Here is a 22,185-nt window from a genome sequence, read left to right on the forward strand (position 1 = left end):
TTGTAAGCAAACAGATGGTGAACAAGGCTTATCCACAGAAGCCCTGTTTCATGACAAAACATGTGAGGGGGTACAAAGCCTTCAGTGTACCCAAAAAAGTCTATATGAGGAAAATAACAAAAGTTATGGTGCTTTAAAATTATTTGGTAATTTCTAGCCTGGACACAAAATATTTTTCAGTGTTCTCTTTAGAGGATGGGCAGAAAAAGTATATGTTAGGAAAAGGGCATTCCATAAACAATTCTAAAATCTTTGTATCCGTAATGCAAATACAAACAATGCAAAAGCTTAAATACACATGTCTTTATAATCCCCTAAATCTGAATGCCACTTCATTCTCTTCAGGGTGGAGACATGATTAAAAATTGTGTGCTGAAATAAAGATCTAGCTACAGTGTTCTTAGAACTTAGCAGAGTCAAGAGAGCATGAACTTGGAGCACGTCCAGGACTAACAGGGAATCTGCTCCTCTGGATTATTATTTCAAGTCCCTAAGCAAACTTCTTTTAAATCACTAGTTCAGCATTGCACTTAATACCGGCTTTCTTAAAACAGTAGTTTTCAGTATTTTTTTTATTTTTATTTTTTTGCTTAACAGCAGGATTCATTGTTCAAAAGGAATCAAATGCTAAAGCCCAACATAAATATAATCAAGATAAAAAGCAAGCCAGCCTTCTGTTTGCATGCTGAGAGGAGGGAAAGAGGGAGTGCCCCCCAGCCCCCTGCTGCTCACACTCAGTCCTTGGCCTCTCCCACCCTCCAGAGACCAAAGGATTCCCTGGAGCAGCACCCGGGTGGGAGGGCTGGGAGGAGAGGCAGACGTGCTCCGTATCACCTCAGCGCACAACACATTTTCCTACAGAAACCGTGTCATGGATAACGGTGGTAGCCTCCTCCCTTCTACAAAAGCCATTTTAGCCCATGATTTAGCTACAGCATGATGGGAGGAGAAGGAAAGAAACAGGAGAAAGACCCATGAGGCCATCTAACACTGGACGGTGGCTCAAAGAGGAAGTGTGACCTGAGTTAACGTTTGCCTCATGACGGCTTAGATATACACTTTCACTTCTCAGTTACTCAGGAGCCTATTAACTGGTCTGGGAATTCAGCAAATTTGGGGGAGGGAGGGTGGGCTGCTGGAACATCAGAGGTAACCCCCAAATTTCAGTGAAGACAGTAGACAACTCTGGATTATCTGTCACCAGAGCTGGGAGTGGCCCTGGCGCCAGCATCCAGAGATGCAGCCCCACCCAGGCCTGTCTCCTCCCACTCTGGGGGAGCAACCAGAGGCGAGCATTTTAGAGGTTGCCTCGTTAGAGAGGCCTGCCCTGGCGGTCAGTTTGTCCAGGTCCCTGCTGTGCCTCAACCACGGTTAGCCTGACCCGAGCAATCTAGACTCAATTATGGTTTCAGCAGGGCTGTGGGGTTATCTCTGCCATCTCTTCCCCATGCCACTATCTACACTAACATCAATCTCCTCTTTATCTATGTGCTTCCTGTCTCTCCAATGGGCCCAAAAGATCCTAAAAGAGAGGAGTTTTCTTAGGCTTCCCTGCCTCCCCTGTGCTCCCAGCACAGGGCCTTGTCATGGGAGGTGTTTAGTAAGTAATGACTGATGGGCGGATTGAATCCAGACATGGGGGGGGTACCTTCAGCAAAGGCAATGAGTGGCGCAAATTCGAGGCAGTTTATGGAACAGTAACAAAACACAAGCTGTGTGAAATTGTCAACTGCAGAAGAGTGCTCAGACTGTAAGTTTGTCTAAACGCTGGTGGATGCGAGGGGGAGCTTCACTCCTACTGGACCTCACATAGGACCGTCTGAGTACACGTTCGTTTTATGTTTCAACTGATGTCTAATAGGACTCATATAAAACATCAGCCATAGTGCTTAACGGTCAGAGCAAATGAAACCCCGACAATCCTAAGACGTGAGCAATACGGTAGAAAGTGTGAGACGGATTTGGGCCCAAGGACTTAAAGCCCAGTTAGCAACTGAAACTCTGCCCAGCCCTTCCAACGCTGTAGCCCAGAGTGTCACCAGGAGCTAAACTCTAAAGGATAAAATACTTAGACTGATAAAAGGTTCTTCCCTCCTACAATGAGGCTGCCCCGTGGCTCAGGGATGACAGGGAATGGGCCATGGGCCTACTGGGTCCTGGCTGAGGGCAAATCCTGGGGGAAGGTTTTCGTGACCTTCAGGGAACTATCAGGGCACAAGTGAGGCCAAAATATCAGCACGAGTCACAGAAGCAACCAGGCAGTGTTCAGAAGCTGCCACTCATCACCATCCAACATGGGTCAAGAGAGGTGAGTCATATAACAAGGATAAACATGAGTCAGAGTCAGGCAGGCAATTACTGTAATGATGGCCGACACAGCAGAACTGCCAGGTAATCGAGAATCGCAAAGTTCCAACAGGGAAGGCTTCAGTACGGCCAGGCATAGACTGAAGAAGGTGCCCAGAGCTATTAGCTGGCCCCATGACCGGACTAGAAATTCTTAGGTCTTAAAGGTTCTCGATGGTTAGGACAGCTTAGATCTGTTGGAGGCCAATGACTCCCCATGCCTTGGCCCCGTGACCTGCACAAAGGTTCCATTTCCTTATCTGTAATCAGTCATAATACTACTGTGCCCCAAAATTTTTGAGGGTTGAAGGAGGTAATATATAGAAAACAGTTAAGAGTCTGGCACAGAGCGAGTACTCAGGAAATGCTAACTGTTAGCTCTTATTGCCATCCTTGCCCTCTGAGGCAACAGGTCTGAGCTCAGAAGACAAAATACATCCTCAAAGACCAACGCCATCATTTATCCAGGACCATGTGCTAGGCACTATAATATAAATTAAACTTATTTCATCATTAGTTTTATTAAGAAATAATTTACATGCCATAAAGTTCACTTGTTTCCAAGGGTATAATTCAGTGATATTTCACTAAATTTACAAAGTTGTGCAGTGACTACCACAACCTAATTTGAGAACATTTCCATCACTCCAGAAAGATCCCTGTGCCCATTTGCAGTCATCCCCTCTCCCCACGCCCAACCCCAGGCAGCCGCCCACGTGCTGTCTCTGACACTTACCTGAACATTTCCTATAAATGGATTCATATAATATGTGGGTGTTTGCATCTGGCTTCTCTCATTTAGTAGTTTTTTTTGTGGTTCATATTTTAGCATGCATCAGTATTTTGTTCTTTTTTTATTGCTGCCTGGTATTCAGTTGTATGAATAAACCATATTTTGTTTATCCACTTCACCCATTGATGGACATTTGTTCTTTCCAGTTTGGGGCTATTCTAAATAAAGCTGTTATGAACATTTACCTACAAGTCTGTGTGTGGACATGTTTTCGTTTCTGTTGAGTCAATTCCTGGGAGGAGAATTTCTGAGTCACATGGTATATTCATTTTTAACTTTTAAGAGAAACTGTCAAATTGTTTTCCTAAGTAGCTGTACTATTTTACATTTCCACTAGCAATTAGAAGGATTCCAAGTCTCCATATCTCCTCCCATACTTGTTCTTGTCTTTGATTATAGTCATTTCAGTGTGTGTGAAGTGCATTCTAGTTTTAATTTACATTTCCCTAATGACTAATCACGTTGCGCATCTTTTTGTGTGCTTATTAACCATTCATATTTTTTGGTGAAATGTCTATTCAAATCTTTTGTCCATCTTATAATTATTTCTCTTCTTATAAAATTATAAGAATTCTTCATATATTTCGGATTTAAGTCCTTTATCAGATACATGATTTGCATAGATTTTCTCTGAGTCTGTGGCTTATCTTTTCATTTTCTTAATGGTGTCTTTGAAGCACATAAGTTTTTTATTTTGAGGTAGTACAATTCATTTTTTTTTTTTTATGGATTGTGCTTTTGGCATTGTATTTGAGAAATGTTTGCCCAACCCAAGATCACAAATATTTTCTCCCATATTTTCTTCTGAAAGTTTTCTAATTTTAAGTTTTACATCAGGTTTGTGGTCTATTTTGAGTTAATGTTTTTGTATGGTGTAAGAGTCTAGATTCGTCTAGATAGAGCACAAGTAGGCAGAGGGAGAAGCAGGCTCCCCGCTGAGCGCGGAGCCCCACGTGACACTTGATCCCACTACCCTGAGGTCATGACCTGAGCTGAAGGCAACCGCTTAACTGACTGAGCCACCCAGGCGCCCCTAGATCCATCTTTTCAAATGTGGGTATACCATTGTCCCAGCAGCATTTGTTGAAAAGATTATTCTTTCCCCCATCAAATTGTCTTGGTACTTTTGTTGAAAACTCAGTTAGTTGACTGTAAATATAAATACAAGGAACACACACAGAGAATAATATATTCTGGACTCCTAATTCTGTTCCATTGATCTATAGGTCTATCCTTAGGCCTGTACTATATAGTCTTAATTATGGTGGCTTTGTAGTAAGTTTTGATATTGAAAACTGTAAATCCTCCAACTTACAAGATTTTTTTTTTAAGATTTTATTTATTTATTTGAAAGAGAGAGAGGGAGAGAAAGAGAAAGAGAGAGCACGAGCAGGGGGAGGGGCAGAGGGAGAAGCAGATTCCCCGCTGAGCAGGGAGCCCGATGTGGGTCTGGATCCCAGGACCCTGAGATCATGACCTGAGCTGAAGGCAGACACTTAACCGACTGAGCCACGCAGGTGCCCCTACAAGATTGTTTTGTTTGTTCTGGGCCCTTTGTATTTCCACATAAGTTTTAGGATTAGTTTGTCAGTTTCCTGATTTTTGCAAAAATAGGGCTGCTGGGATTTTGATAGGGGGGTTGAAATGACAATTCTCTCCAAATTGATCTATACTGAATCTCAACTTGGTGAGAATTACCATCTTCATAAGAGAATTGCTGCCTTAGGAGTTCCAGGATGATGCTCATAGGGAAACCCTCTTGGGAAGGCACCCAAGGATAGATGCTGCACTTAACAATTTAAACAGAATATCTTCGTCCCTTGCCTGCCAAGGAGGGGGAAAACAAAATGCCCTAGGACCTAAGTGGTTAGAGGAAACCACACTTATTTTGACACTGACAGTTGACAACTGATAATCAAGACTTCTGCGGGGTCACAAGAGCCTGATGTGTGACTTCCTAAACACAGAAATGATATGGAAGAACCCATCAGAGATAAAATTTATTTAGCTCTGTGTGCTTCACACAAAATAATTCAGTTTTTCATTTATTTCGCCAATATGTCTTTTGTGATGGTGGCGCCTGGGCAGCTCAGTCAGTTAAGCAGACAACTCTTGATTTTGGCTCAGGTAATGATCTCAGGGTCCTGAGATTGAGCCCCGCCTCAGTCTCCACGCTTGGCGGGGTATCTGCTTGAGGATTCTCTCCCTCCCTTTGCCTCTTCTCCCCCACACTTGTGCTCTTTCTTTCTCTCTCTCTCTCAAATAAATAAATCTTTTAAAAAATATGTCTTTTATGGTGAACTACCTAAAAGATATGGTGAACTGCTTAAAAAATTATTATATAAGATGAGGCCAAAGGGCCAATACTAAGACTACGCTATGTTGTACTTGAGGTATGCACAATAGATCTGTCTTCATCAGAGAATTTGATACATTAAAATGATAGAATATAAAATAACTGAGCTAACATTCTCCCCATTTGGTATGATCTCTTTGGGGTTTTGTTTGTTTCTGAAAACATTATAGCTTTGAAATTCTTCATTTTCATCAGCTTGAGGAATATCTTCCAAAAGGCAGTATTGTTTGAGCTCAAACAATATCCAAACATATCTCTTGGCTGAGATAAATTATTTGATGAGTCATTCCCAAATGATTTTGATGGATAAAATTATGAGTAACCAAACTAAAACAGCTCTTTGGCTTCAAATACAGAGTTTGCTACATACAAAGTTTAATTTATAACCAAAGGTTTTTATATCAACAAGAGTTGAACCCAAGAATTTGGGGAATACATACGTATGTGTGTGTATGTGTGTATGTAAGTATATGTATGCAATGTATACACATACCCATACATATACCTACACATAAATCTCTGAAAATAATCATCAAAAATAAGATGAGAGAAAACTTTTGGAAGTGAATATGTTTATGACATAGGTAGTGATGATGGTTTCATGGACATATACTTATCCTCAAATTCATCAAATTATATACATTAAATATGTACAGCACTTTCTATGTCAATCATATCTCAACACAGTGGTTTAAAAAAACAAACATGAGTCAAGAACATCTCAGAGCTTGAGAAACATATACAGAGTAATGTCACTATTTTTAATATTAAAAATATGAGTACTTAAGAAAATATAGGATTTAATGGCCAAACATAATTGCTTCATTTTGGAAACTATGCATTTATTTCATTGAAGATACTATGCTAGATGGATAAGGCACCCCAAATTTTGAGTCTGTCATTTAAGCCACCCAGTTTATAGTACTTTGCTATATGACCCCTAGCAAACTAATACACTCATAAATCCCAAACTTGGAGCTGAGAAAGCTGACAATCTTGAAATGGCAAGGGACACAAACAAAAAAGCTCCAGCAAAGCCTGTTCTCTCTAAGTAAAAGAAAAGAGTCAGCCTAGCAGGGCAAAAACCTTTTATACAATAATCACTCTGGGGCACCTGGGTGACTCAGTCAGGTAAGCATCTGCCTTCAGCTCAGGTCATGATCCCAGGGTCTTGGGATCGATCCCTGCATTGGGCTCCCTGCTCCGTGGGGAGTCTGCTTCTCCCTCTCCCACTGCTGCTCCCCCAGCTTGTAATGTCTCTCTCTCTCTCAAATGAATAAATAAAATCTTTAAAAAATATAATAATCACTCTAATTTAGCCAAACACCCCAGAAAAAACTGTGGCCCCACTCTCACCTCCACAAGCAAATGTAGACAGAGAGCTAGATTTCCACCCTTGTCCCAAACCCTCTACCAGGGTGCCAGAGAAGGTTGAGTAAGGTGGCAGAACTTCCATCCCCGCCAGCAAGTGATGAGGGATCCCCCTCAGCAGTTTCAGTGGAGACTACATGGGGAGCCCCCATGAAGCAGCAACAAAGCAACCCTACCCCTCCCCAGTAGGGTGATACCAGTGGAGGACATGGAGAGTCAGGATACTCACCATGCCTCAGTGGTAATGAGGCCACCCTTCCCCAACAGTGTCACTGGAGTCCATGTAAGAGGCAGTAATGAGGCTCCCTTACCCCTCCCAACCAGGTAGTATCAGCAAAAGACTACTGGGGAGCCAGAACTCCCACCCCACTCAGCAATGATAAGGAAGCCCTCTCCCCGGCGATTAACAGAGCCTGAGTCAACACCTGGACTTTCACTACATCTGGAAGTAATGATGCTCTACCCCATTTCTCTGCTCAAAAGTTGTGAGAACAGGCCTACCAAAATATAGCATTTAAGTAAAATCCAGAGTCTCACAATATAGTGCCCCAACATACAAGTTTCAATCTAAACTCACTTATATCAAGAATCAGAAAGACCTCAACTTGAGAAAAGACAATCAATAGAGGACAACAGCAAGATGACAGAGATGTTAGAGTTATCTGGCAAAGATTTAAAGTAGCCATCATAAAATGACTCAGTAAGCAATTAGAAACATGTTTGGAAAAATGAAAATATAGGAAATTTCAGCAAAGAAATGGAAGATATAAAGTGAAACCAAATGGAGGTCTTAGAACTGAGAAATACAGTATCAAACAAAAACTGGGTGGATGGGCTCTAAAGTAGAATGGAGGAGACAGAGGAAAAAAATCAATGAACAATAGGAATCACCCAATTTGAACAGAAAGAAAATAGAATGGAAAAAAAAAATCAACAGAAAAAAAATCTCAGAAATGTGTAAAACTATAACAAAAGACCTAACAATTGTATCACTGGAGTATTGAAAGAAGAAGAAAGGGCAGGGTTAAAAAAGTGCTCATAGAAATAATGCCTGAAAACCTCCCCCAAAGCTGAGCAAACCCCAAACAGGATAAACCCAAGGAAATCTACATTATGACATAGTATAGTCGAACTTCCAAAAACTAAAAACAAAGAAAAAATATTGGAAGCAGGAAGAAAGAAATAATACCATATCTATAAAGAGAAAACAATTTTAATTAAACCAGATTTCTAATCAGAAAACATCAGACCAGAAGTAGATGGCATAATATTTTCAAGTGCTGAAAGAAAGAACCATTAACCCAGAATATTATACCCAGTGAAAATATCCTTCAGGAATGAAGAGGAAATCAAGACATTCTCAGATGAAGGAAAACTAAGAAAACTGGTCACCATTAGAATTAAGGAAGTTCTATAAACTAACTAACTAAATAAATGGATGGATGGACGAATGAATGAATGACACCACCAAGCAGAATACATATTCTTCCGAAGTGCCCTCACAACGTATGCCAAGGTCACAACATGAGTCATCAAACAAACCTCAACAAATTTAAAAGAAACAATATAATAGACAGTATTTTCTACCACTAGAATCAAACTAGATATTAATAACAGAAAGAAACTAGAAAATAAAAAATAGGAAAAGAAAGAACTAAAAATCAATAACAGGAAAATCTCCAAACAGTTGAAAACTAAACAACATTCTAAATAATCAATGGGCCAAGAGGGAAGTCTCAAGGGAAATTTAAAAATATATACAGAACCATTTGAATGGAAATTAAATGTAACATAAAATTTGTGCAAAACAGCTAAAGCAATGACAAGAGGGAAATTTATAGACTAAATGAACACATTAGGAAAGAGAAAAAGTCTCAAATCAATCATCTAAGCTCCTCTCTCAAGCATCTAGAACAAAAAGAACAAAATAAATCCAAAGGAGGAAGAAGGAAGGAAATAAAAATGATAAGAGCATAAATCAATAAAACTGAAAGCAGAAAAACAGTAGAAAAAATCAGGGAAACAAAGAGCTGATTCTTTTTTTTAAAAAATCAATAAAACTGATAAATCTCTAGCAAGACTGACAAAGGGGGAAAAAAAGGAAGACACAAATTACCAATATCAGGAATGAAACAGGAGACATACTGAAACTCTGCAGAAATCAAAAGGATAATAAGGGAATGCTGTGAACAACACTATTATGAATGCTGCGAACACAAATATTTATGTGACAACTTAGTTCAAATGGACAAAGTCCCTGAAAAACACAAACTGCCACAACCCACCAATATCAAATAGATCACTTGAATAACCCTAAAACTGTTGAGGAAACCGAATTCATAATTTTAAAACTATCAAAAAAGAAATCTCCAGGCCCACGTGTTTTCACAATAAAAGTTTGAATAAGAATTAACACAAATTCTACACAATCTTTACCAGAAAATAGAAAATTTCCCAATTATTTCATAAGCTAACATTACCATGATCCCCAAACTAGACAAAGACAGTATCAAAAAGTACAGGCCAGTATCCCTTGAGAATATAGATGTAAAAATCCTTAACAAAAGATTAGCAAATAGAATTCAGTAATATATAAAAGGAATTATACACCATGATTAAGATTTATTCCAGGGATTCAAGCCTGTTTCAATATTCAAAAATCAATGTAATCTGCCTAAAGACATACGAAGACTAAGGAAGAAAAATCCTATGTTCATATCGACTAATGAAGAAATAACACTGACAAAATTAAACACCATTTCATGATTTAAAAAACTCAGAAAAATAGTAAGAGAAGGAAACTTTCTCAACTTGATAAATAACATTTACCAAAAAAAAACCTATGGATAATATTTTACTTAAAGGAGAAAGAATGCTCAGGACCACAGCAAGTATGTCCATTCTCACCACTTTTACAAACACAGTGCTGGAAGTTCTAGTCAGTGCGATAAGTGAAGAAAAGAAAAAAGGTATCCAGATCAGAAACGAAGAAACAAAACTTTCCCTATTTGCAGATGACATGATTGTCTGTAGAAAGTCCCAAGAAATCTACAAAAGAAGTCTTAGGAGTAAGAGGTGAGGTCAGCAAGCTTGTAGGACACAAGAGAAACATACAGAAATCAATTGTTATTTCTATATACCAGCAATGAACACGTGGACATTGAAGTTAAAAATATAATATTATTTACAAGCATTCAAATAAATGAAAGTAGGTGTGAATCTAACAAAACACATGCAGGACTTGTATACTGGAACACTGAGAAAGAAGTGAAAGAAGATTTAAATAAATGAGAGTTATAATGACGGATTGGAAGACTCATAGGAACGATCTCAGTTTTCCCAAAATCAATATATAGGTTTACACAGTCCTGTCAAAATATCAGCAAAATTTTTTTGGTAGACTTAGACAAGATTATTCTAAAATTTATATGGAAAGGCAAATGAACTAGAATAACTAAAGCAATTACGAAAAAGAGTAAAGAAGATTCAGTCTACCCAATTTGAAGACTAAATATATAGGAAAAGTAAGCAAGACATAAGACATGTTAAGTCTCATACTTTATACAAAAATCAACTTTTTTTTAATAATTAACAAATTGTAAAATTATACAAAAATGGATGACGGGCTTAAATGTAAAACTATAAAATTTTTAGGACAAAAACATAGGAGAAAAGCTATGGGACCTATAAGAGTTCCTACACATGAAGGAAAAGCACAATCCATAAAAGGAAAAATTGATAAATTAGAAGTCATCAAAATTAAAAACATTTGCTCCGCTAAAGGACCTGTTAAGGAAAAAAAAAAAAAAAAACCTGGAGGGCTTGGGTGGCTCAGTGGGTTAGGTTAAGCAACCGACTCGATTTGGGCTCAGGTCATGATCTCAGGGTCATGAGATTGAGCCCTGCTTGGGGCTTGGTGCTCAGAGGCAGTCTGCTTCTCTCCCTCTCCTTCTCCCTCTGCCTCTGCCCCTCCCCCTGCCCACACTCTCACTCTCTAAATAAAATACATAAATCTTTAAAGGAAAAAAAAAAGCTACTGGGAGAAAATATTTGCAAACCACATATCTGAAAAAGAACATGTAGAATGTATGAAAAGTTCTCCAAACTCAACAGCAAAAAATCCAATTAGAATATGGGTGAAAGACATGAAGACACATTTCATTGAAGAGAATGTATACAGACTGCAAATAGGCACATAAAAAGATGTTCAACATTATTGGCCATTAGGGAAATGCAAATTAAAACCACAATAAGATATGACTACACATCTATCAGAATTAGAAATTAAAAAATAGTGACAACATGAAATGCTGGCAAGAACACAGAGAAATTGGATCACACTGCTGGTAGGAATGTGAAGTGGTACCGCTACTTTGGAAAACAGTTTGGCAGCTACCGTATGATGTAGCAATTGCACTCCCTGGCATCAATCCCAGAGAAGTGAAGACTTATGTTCACACACACACACACACACACAGACACACACACCTAGCCATGAGTGTTCATAGCAGCTTTTTTCATAATAACCCCAAACTGGAAACAACACAGATGTCCTTCCACTGGTGAGTGATTAAAGAAATAAGTGCAAAACGAAGTTCAGGGGAGAGAAATGGCTGCAGCAGCGGGAGCAGAGAGATGCAGTGTCGCTGGCTGCGAAGGTGGAGAAAGGGGACCACGGAGCCCAGGAACTCAGGCAGCTTCTAGAAGCTGGAAAAGATTTTCAAAGCAAAAACAGAGTTGGAATCTTGGCAGCACTGGACAAAGGGAAAAGAAAATTACGAACTGGTCTTGGCAGAACTGGGCAGAGAGAAAAGGCAATTGCTAGTGCAGAGCCCCGCTTCAAGTCAGCCTGGAGCTGCAGTGGGCATTGCCCTCCCGGGACCCTCTCTTCCTAAGGACTTTGGGTCGGGGCTGAGCAGCAGCATATTGCAGCCCCGCGAAGGGCGCCTTGGTGGTGCGCACACCCACGTCTGTCTGGGTAGCTCGCAGCTCGAGACTGCAGTTGGCAGTCTTGTTCTTCCCGTCTTCCCTCGCCTTGACCCAGAGTGGAGAAAATACTTTACTGAAAAGTGACTTTGTAATGTCAAATGCCAAAGCTCCTATCATTCAGTGTGGTACAAACTGGGACTTTCAGAATTTTGGTGAACTTGTATATGTTGTGCTTCTTTAAAAGAAGGGTACGGGTAAGTGAAAGCAAAACGAGAGGATAATGGGATGATGAGAGCTTTGGGAGTTGGGTTCTCTAAGGAACTGATGATGCTACACCTGTGATTGTAACTTTGTTGTTGTTGTTTTTGAAGTTTTTATTTATTTGAGAGAGAGAGAGCGCGCACGAGCGGGGGGAGGGACAGAGGGAGAAGCAGGCTCCCCGCCGAGCAGGGAGCCCGATGCGGGGCTCGATCCCAGGACCCTGGGATCATGACCTGAGCCGAAGGCAGACGCTTAACCAACGGAGCCTCCCAGGCGCCTCTGTAACTTTTTTTGTTAACACAGTTTGATTTTTAACTCTAAATGAGACTCTGAATCGGATGGTCACATAAATTCACCCTAAAGCCCCCAACTAGTTGGATTCAGTATTATCATGTCCACAATAGACTTTCAAGAACCACTTATAATATTCGGCTTTAAAAAATGAGGGTGTGGGGCGCCTGGGCGGCTCAGTCATTAAGCGTCTGCCTTCGGCTCAGGTCATGATCCGAGGGTCCTGGGATCGAGTCCCGCATCGGGCTCCCTGCTCAGCGGGAAGCCTGCTTCTCCCTCTCCCTCTGCTGCTCCCCCTGCTTGTGTTCCCTCTCTCGCTTTGTCTCTCTCTGTCAAATAAATAAATAAAATCTTTAAAAACAATAAAAAATGAGGGTGCTTTTTTGAAATGTGAGCTAATAGGCTTAAATAAGTTACATTCGTATTTGCTGTTTATAGAATTGATATCGGTGTAGCTTTTGAGTTTATAGCCAACCTGGTATCCTGAAATATTCTTTTTTTTTTAAAGGTTTTATTCATTTATTTGAGAGAGAGCATGAGCAGGGGGAGCAGCAGAGGGAGAGGGAGAAGCAGGCTCCCCGCTGAGCAGGGAGCCCAATGTGGGGCTTGATCCCAGGACCTCAGGATCATGACCTGAGCGGAAGGCAGATGTTTAACCGACTGAGCCACCCAGGAGCCCCCTGAAATACTCTTTAACTCATAACTAGTTCTCCTAGCCTCAATTTTAAAAGAAAATCCAATTAAGACTAAGTTACCAACCAATCTTAAACATCTTCTATAAATCCATGCCACTATAAACAATGTAACTAAATGCTATTAAAAACAATTTTTTTTATTATAAAAAATAAAAACAATTCTAAAAAAACGGGGTAATCCAAACCATGGAATAGCAGCCAGCAATAAAAAAACCAACTGATTCATACAAAACCTAGAGGACTCTCCAGGGAATTATGCTGAGCAAAAAAATAGCCAATCCCAAATGGTTATATTTTGTTATATAGCAAAACTTTCTTGAAATGACAAAATGACAAAACCAGATTAGCGGTTGCCCTGGTGCGAGGAGGGAGCAGGGCCAGAAGGGAAGCAGGTGTGGCTATAAATGGAGCCCGTGAGCATCCTGCTGACCTGTATCGTGACTGTGCCAACATCTGTATGCTCGTTGTCCTGGGATACTGCGCTACAGGTTTGGAAAAGGTAATGTTGGGGGGACATAGGTAAAGTGTTCACAGGCTCTCTCTGTATTACTTCTTACAACTGCATTTGCATCTACAATTATCTCACAATAGAAAGTTTAATTTAAAAAAAAAGTAGCTATTCTTAGCTCTCCATCTGTTCAAAAACAGATGGCAGGCTGGATTTGACCCACAGGCTGTAGTAGTTAATTGAGTTTAATGCAAACACCAAGAAACCCTATACATGTTCATTTAGTGGTGTTTTAGATGCTAAAACTTTAGAGATCTAAGCACAACCAGAGGTCTTAAAAAATGTGTTTTCAGTCATTAGTTCTTGTAACTACTGTAGTGGTTTTCTGGAGGGAGGCGTCCATTGCCACTCCTAACCTGAAAGGGATACAAACAGTGGGTCTGTAACCTCCTCTGGATCTGGTCTTCAAAAGCCTCTGTTCGTGCTTTCCTATCAGCATCATGAGCTCAGGTCTGCTAAGCCAGTTACCACGCATCCATTTGCTTTCCGTCTTACCAGGTGTAGTTCTTCTTAACTCTGCTCACTTTCTCTTCATCCCGGGAATTCCGTTTTCCTTCATTGTTTTACCATCAGGGGGGAGCAGGTGCTTAGCTCACCATCATTAACCAGAGGTCTTTATTCAAATAATCATAGTCTGAGCCAACGCATCAAGGACTCATGTGGTTGTAAGGGTTTAGCATGACATCTGGGCTTTGTCATCATTCTTACCCAGTGAAGAACTGGGATGTGGGCATATGCCCCAACCCATGGTATTTCGGGCACATGGACTCAAATCATCACACTGGACGTAGCTGAGATTAGTTCTTATCATTACTGCACGTGGTTAGACTAGAAGGCAGGGGGTCAAATCCTAAGCGGAACTTGAAGGAGGAAGTGCAGTAAGATATCCTTATTTGGATGTGGAATTTTCTTCAAAATCCTTTTTTCTCCTGCTTTTTGTTTTGTTTTATTAATACCAATATTTGGGGCCCATCTTCTCCAACTGCAGGCTGGAGTCCTAATCTTAGATACTTAATCAGAATCTATGAGGGTGCTGCAGGAAGAGATAGGAGATTGAACCAGTTATCTCTATAGACCTTTCTAGAAATATGTACATTTATAGCTTTATGGAAATATCCTCTGAGTTCAGGTAGCAAATTTACATGTCAGCCATAAGCTAAATGCCAGCCTGGGGAGATGCTCCGCTGCGGGAGAGCTTCAGAGTGGGGCAGACTGACGGTGAGGGGTAAGAACAGCTAAGCACAGGGCTCCTGGGGGCTGTTCGGGAGTGGCTCAGCCTCTGTTGTGGGCCTATCAGGATGATATGCATCCTGCCTCAGGCTATGCCACCCACTGAAATAAGGGAAAAGTTAGGATATGACATAACACAAGGAGGACACTTCCTCAAGGTCACGGCTCACCTAGGATGTTTGCATGAGGGGATTAGGAACTGCAAAGAACTACTTGTGTTATCTATTCTGCTTGACATTTTGCAGGGTTGACACATTATCGAGGTTTGCATTTATGTAGAAAGCAAGGATTTAGAGCATGTTAAGTTTTGCCATTTTGACAGGTAAGATGGTATTCTAATATTATTTAAACAGAAATACCTTTGTTTATAAAGTTGCATTTTTCCCCCCCCCTTGGACTTGCTGGCCATTTGTATTTTTCTTTTGTGAACCAAGTGTTCTCTCACTTATTTGAAAATATTTACTGGTCACCTCTGTTAGCTCCTGAGAAAATAGGGTTAACAAGACAAGTTCCTTTCCCATTTCATTGAGCTCATGATTTAGAGGAAGTAGATAAACATTAAATAAGTAAATAAGTAACACAATTTTTATAAATGTTTCTGAAACTTAAAAAAAAAAGCCAAGAATTTGATATGTAAGAGTCAGAGTTATTTTATTATGTGTGGGTCTTCTAAACTTTATCTTTTATTCACTTGCTCTGTCATGGGCTGAAAATGGTGAACAAAAGTCTCCACTTACTAGTATGTTTCTGTCTGTCACCCCTTGTACTTCTCGTAATTTCTGTTAAGAAAAACTTGAACATTTTACCTGGTGCAGCCACTGTGGAAGACAGAAGTTAAAAATAAAACTACCCTACCACCCAGTAATTGCACTACTAGGTATTTACCCAAAGGATACAAAGATACTGATTCAAAGGCGTATATGCACCCCGATATTTAGAACAGCATTATCAACAATAGCCAGACTATGGAAAGAGCCCAAATGTCCATGAGCTGATGAATGGATAAAGAAGATGTGGTATTTATGTACAATGGAATATTACAGAGCCATCCAAAAGAATAAAATCTGCCATTTGCAACAACATGAATAGAGCTAGAATGTATTATGCTAAGCGAAATAAGTCAGAGAAAGACAAAAACCATTGATTTCACTCATATGTGGGGTTTAAGAAACAAAACAGATGAACATAGAGGAAGGGAAAAAAAGAGAGGGAGGCAAACCATGAGACTGTTAATGATAGAGAACAGACTGAGGGTTGATGGATGGAGGGAGGTGGGTGGGGGAGGGGCTAGATGGGGGATGGGTATTAAGGAGAGTACTTACTGTGATGGGCACCGGGTGGTGTACGGAAAGGATGAATCACTAAATTGTACATCTGAAACTAATATTACACTGTATGGCTAACTGCAATTTTAAAACAATATATATATACATATATATGGAAATTGTTATAAAAAAGAAAAACTTGTACATATTCATAATTTTTAGATCTCCATCTTGAATTATATACTCTATCATTCTTTATCTCTTCTATGCTTTTTGCTCCCATTCAACTTTAACAGTGAGGTTGTGAATACTGCTTTCTTCTAGTTTCCTAGACAATTTCATGTTCTCCTGTTTCTTGGTACAAATATTTAAGGCTATAAATTCTCCTCCCAGCACTGTTAACCATATTGTCATTTTCTGCATGTATCACTGATCTACTTTTTGCCCATCCTTCTAGTTTCAGTGGTCTCAAATCACTTTAAAGTATATCTTTTTTATATGATGAATACTTGGGTTTTCCTTATAATCCTGTTTGAGACTTTTTCTCTAAGTATATCCAGGCCACTTATATTTACAGAGACAGCTCTTTGATTTTGTTTCTGTCATCATATTTTACACTTTTTATTTCCATCGATGCTTTAAAATAATTTCCAGTATGTGAATTACTTCCTTTGCTCATGTATATGTTCGATCATTTTAAAGGTTTTTATTTTGTCTTACCTTTAAGTGGTTACCTTTATTTATTAACCTCCTTTTCATTAGTGTCTATCTAATGACGCCATATAAAAATGATGACAGGGCACCTGGATGGCTCAGTTGATTAAGCATCAGACAATTGATTTTGGCTAGGTCATGATCTCAGGGTCATGAGATTGAGCCCTGTGTTGGGCTGCATGCTGTGTGGAGCCTGCTTAAGATTCTCTCTCTCTCCCTCTGCCCCTTGCCTGCTCATGCTTTTCTCTCTCAAACATAAATAAATAAATAATAAATAAATAAATATGACAAAATAATAGTATGCTTTTACTTCTTCATACTCCCCCTTCCACTAAATTAGCTGATTATATTATTTCTACTTATTCTTTCAGTACTTACCCTTATACTTTAAATTATAAACTTGAAATAATTTTTACTCCTAATGAGAGCAGGAATTCAGAATACTTATGCCACTTCTTACCTTCTCCTCCTACCTCCAACTTCTGTTACAGCGTTTTTGTATCTGTAACTTCCACACTTAATCCTTCTTCGCCTTACAGCAAATTCTTCTGCTGTAGTTCCTCCATTTATCTCCTGATTGTTTGGACTTTATCTTCTTATAGCTTCTTCACAAAATGGTCATGAGAGATATATTCCTTAATTTTCCCATGTTTGTGTGCATTACATACACGCAGAAGTGGTAGTTTGATACATTCTCTTACTGGAATGGAGACTGGTCAGGAATATGTGTCTGTTTTGTTCATTGGTGTATTTCAATGCCCAGAACGGTACCTGGCGCCTAGTTGTACTATAAATATTTGCTAAATGAATATACAAAGGAAAACACAAAAGTAGTCTTGGGTAGTGCTTTTTCCTCCTGAGAATTTTGTCAGCATCAATCTTCTAGTGCTAAACGCAAGAGAGGAGACATCTGAGGCCTGATTTCTACCTCTGTAACAATTCACTTTTGGTTCTCAGCATCTGACCTTGAGGTGCCTAGGTGTGGTTTTTTGTGTGTTTATCTTGCTTGGAGTGTTGAACTTCCTGAATCTGTGGGCTTATATTTTTCATCAAATTTGAAAAATTTTAAGCCAATTTTTATTAATGTTCCATGTGTGCTCTTAAAAAATATTCATTCTCTGTTGAGTGAAAAGATCTGTATTTATCTACTAGATCAAGATGATTAATTTTATCATTCAAATCTTCTATCTTTGCTCTTTTCAGCTGGTTCATCTATTTCTGAAAGGTGTATCTTAAAATCTGCAACTAAAACTGTTGATCTATTTCTAGTGTGTCCATTGTCACTTGCTTTATCTATTTTGAAGCTATGTTGTTGGCAACATACATATCCATGATCATATCATTTATTATTACGTTCCTAGTATATGTCAGCCTTTGCCCCTTATGGCATGCTCATTTTATAACTGTTTTGCTAATGTTAAAATTGCTGCTATGGCCAGTCTGAGAGGACTGACTGAGGCAGGGAATTTCAATGTTTCTAGAAAATCTGGGTAGATGAATGGATGGGAAGAACTTCAACTGAGCCAGTAATGCAGCTAGAGTCAGAGGTATTTCAAGGTGGAGGGCCTCGCAAAAGGAGTCCACGATGGGCTTTATGCATTTACTCCAGTCCACATGAGTTGGTGCCTTGTGAGTTAGGCCTAATCCCAAAAGGCTTAATATGCTTTCTCAAAGAATTGAGGTGATCAGCATGTGGACAGCTGTGCTTTGTTTCAGTTGGAAAAGGAATATTCACAGGTGGAGACAGGTGTCCTTCCTAGGAAGGTTCAAAGATAGACAGCCTGCATATAATAATGAGGAAGTCAACAACAAGGGAAGGAGAGAGATCCTTACCCATGGCAGTACTGAGCATCCCAATGCTCACTCTGGTCTACTTTCCTTAAATTATTACTCAACAGCTTAAGGGATTAAAAGCTTTTTGAAAAGACTGGCTCCTTTCCAGAGGACTGGCAGGCAGGGAGATAATACAGATGACCCAACTGAAATACACTGAAGTTGGAGACATTTTCCTTGTAGAATAATGAGAAAATACTCAGAATAGAAGAGGACAGACTGGCTACTAAACTGCTCAAAGCCCCATAAGAAAAATTAGGCCTGAGAGAGCGGGTGAGGCGAATCCTACAGACATAAGTGCTCTTCCTTGATCTTGGAAGCCTGAGGGAAAGTGGGACAAGAATCCAGAGGACGTGTAAACCCTCACCCAATTTGAGTACAGATATCCTGAAAGAGTCATGAGGAAACTACCCATATATTTCCTTGATCTTAAGATTCTGTACCTCATTTATTCATGCTTAACCAAGTCTGTGGCAAATACTGTAGAGAACACAGAATTAGAGATGGCTCCTAGGGTCAAAAATTGCATTCCAGGTAAGGCAGACACTTCAATAGACGAATGGATAAAGAAGATGTGGTCCATATGTACAATGGAATATTACTCAGCCATCAGAAAGGATGAATACCCAACTTTTGCATCAACATGGATGGGACTGGAGGAGATTATGCTAAGTGAAATAAGTCAAGCAGAGAAAGTCAATTATCATATGGTTTCACTTATTTGTGGAACATAAGGAATAGCAAGGAAGACATTAGGAGAAAGAAGGGGAAAATGAAGGGGGGGAAATTGGAGGGGGGAGACAAAGCATGAGAGACTATGAACTCCGAGAAACAAAATGAGGGTTCTAGAGGGGAGGAGGGTGGGGGGATGGGTTAGCCCAGTGATGGGTATTAAGGAGGGCACGTATTGCGTGGAGCACTGGGTGTTACACGCAAACAATGACTCATGGAACACTACATCAAAAACTAATGATGTACTGTATGGTGTCTAACATAATAAAAAAATAAATCTCATTGGAAAAAAAAAAGTAAGGCAGACATCTTTAGGAGGACAGACCACATGGGACATTTTCTATACAGGGCTACAAAGGAATACACACACACACAAATACATACACGCACATATAATATGATGGTGGACTTCCAAAAAGAAATCTAAGAGCCACAGTTCCAAGAGATTTCCTTCTTTTTCTACCTCCAACAGGTAAATAATGATGTGAGATCCTTTGGGGGGGAAAGGGAAGGACGATCATCCCTTCCATCTTCCTAACAACCCTGAGGCAGGTGTCCCCATCTCCAAAGTACAGGTGAGTCTGACAGCACACTTCCTATTTCCTCATGAAGGAGGCATGGAGGAAAGGTGTGGGCTGCTCTGTTTGAACTGTCAGGCAAGGAACGAAAGCTGGTAGCTTCAGAACCAGGAGAAACACAAATACATCTTCGCATCATGATTTTTTAAAACACATCAAGTGACACCTTTTAAACCAATGACAATGGTTCCTATTCCTGTTTCTAACCCAATTCCTCTTTGGGAATTTGCTCTTCAAACCCCAGCATGACTTTCTGTGAAACTCCTAATAAATCATTCAGTTTTGCCTTGAAGCTGCTGAATAACTTGGAATAATGTGAAAGCTGGTGTCTCAAATCATTACTGGGGCACCCACATGGGAGTACTATTTACCCTGGGAATTGTTAAATTCTACCCGCAGTAAATTGGCATCTCCTCCTGGCCAGGAGGTGGTTCACATCAAAGCTGTGTTAACTTTTTTAAAAGTCCATTTTCAGCCTGCTTTCACCAAGCCTGTCTGGTAATTGCCTTCTCTTGAAAATCGAGATCAAATCCACTGGGCCCCCTGACAGACAACAAAGAGGAAAACAGTGAGTGAAAATAAGAGTCAGGAGCACCTAAAGGATCTGTTACACAGTGGATGGTGTTGTGTCGGCCCGGCAAGGAGAGCCTTGGGAGGCAGGCCTTGATGTACGTTCTGTGAAGTTTGGCAAGAGGGAAAGGAATGGCCACTTACTGAGCATCTACGACGTTACAGGAGCGATGTCATGCCTTTTTCCTGTTTATCCTCCCAACAGCCTCCACAGAGTAAAATGAACCTTACTTGATCTGTGTGGGTTAACTGCAGCTCAGGTTATGGGACCTGACTGAGGTTATCTGACTAGAAAGTGGCTGAGTTATGAGTTCCCAGAGCACATGCTCTTCTCACACCAGGCCCCAAATGTCCCAGGCAAGAATGCCAAGATGTTGTAAGAAGGAACCCACAAAACAGGCATTTCTCCTGGATTGCTACGGGGTTGAGGGTCCTGGCCCAGCAAGCAACACATGAGAGACTGAGCGGGCTGTTAGATACCAAGTGGACAAAGCCGAGCTCAGGGCCTAAGATGGCGTCCGAGGCAGTTCATGACCACTGTCCAGTAAGGACTGTTCACACATACCTGGGCAGGAAAGGCTTCTTTAGACGGCGAGAGTGGTGAGAAGGAAATCAGTATTTATTAAGAGATAATAGATCTTAATGATGAAGAGCATGGATGCTGGAGCCAGACTGTCTGAACCTTAATCTCACGTGCTGTCTTGCTGCAAAACGACCCAATGTGTGTGTGCACGAGAGGATGGCTGGGGGTGGGGGCAGCAGAGATGGATGAACAAGAGTGGCCATGTGCTGGCTTGCAGAAACTGGTCAATAGCTCCATGAGGTATGTCGTATTATTCTATTTTTATATATGCTTGAAATTGCCCATAACCAAAGTATAAAAATAAAAACAAACAAACCTGGGCTTCTCCACTTACTTGTTATCAGATACTGACAAGTTTCTTGGCCTGCCTCAGTTTACTCATCTGTACAACTGAGTACTAACAGTACCTACCTCCTAGGGCTGTATGAGAAATATGTGAGTTAATATGTGTAAAATGCTGAGCTACCATTACTATTCATGGAGTAGCCACTATGTCCCAGGAGCCGGACCTGGCTTTACAAATTTACGGTTGCAATTGATTCCTCCCATCAACCCTATGAGGCAAGATAACCTCCACTTTCACGTGAGGAAGTGGACTCAAGAGGGGTTCCGGCAAAACCTGCATAAAGACCCAGGTTTGCTCGATCAGCCCCGTTTTCTACTAGATGGCCCACTTCCCGAGAAGTGACTTGACCAGTTATTTACGGACAGGGAAACTGAGACTCGGCGGGCTTCCACTGTTCTGAGCGTAGGCTGGGAACTAAACACAGACCAGGCGATCACGCAACACATGGCCCCGGGCTCTTTCTAGCGGAGTGGATGGGCATTCCTTGCACCAGCCTCAACAGCCACTCTTGAGACAGAAGGGGGCATAGCTCCGCATCTCAGTGGCCCTGTGGCCGCTGTGAAGAACAGGAATGCCTCCTCTTTGCTCTGCACCTGTATGAGCAGGTCCCTGAGGCCATGGCCTTCAGCCTTTCCCAGACCACAAACACTGGGGCTCGGAAGAGAACCGAACAAGGGAGAGAAAAATAGAAACTTAAGAAACATTATAGCCTAGCAGCCTCTGCATTTGATAAATATTTTAGTAAATCTCTTCCCCAGGGCCACAGGCACCTGAGTGGGCCCAA

At 40.5% G+C, this 22,185-nt stretch overlaps 1 long non-coding RNA gene across 1 annotated transcript in view; it reads right to left on the reverse strand.

Moving 5' to 3' along the window:
- Positions 1–11,326: 11,326 nt before the first annotated feature.
- Positions 11,327–22,185, reverse strand: part of LOC110570985 — a 68,031-nt gene continuing 57,172 nt past the window's right edge. Inside the window, exon 4 of the long non-coding RNA XR_006540933.1 lies at positions 11,327–11,354. This is a non-coding gene — a long non-coding RNA (uncharacterized LOC110570985). The remainder of the gene's footprint in view (positions 11,355–22,185) is intronic.

The sequence above is a fragment of the Neomonachus schauinslandi genome, chromosome 11 (genome assembly GCF_002201575.2).
Source record: "Neomonachus schauinslandi chromosome 11, ASM220157v2, whole genome shotgun sequence".
NCBI classification, from domain to species: Eukaryota; Metazoa; Chordata; class Mammalia; order Carnivora; family Phocidae; genus Neomonachus; species Neomonachus schauinslandi.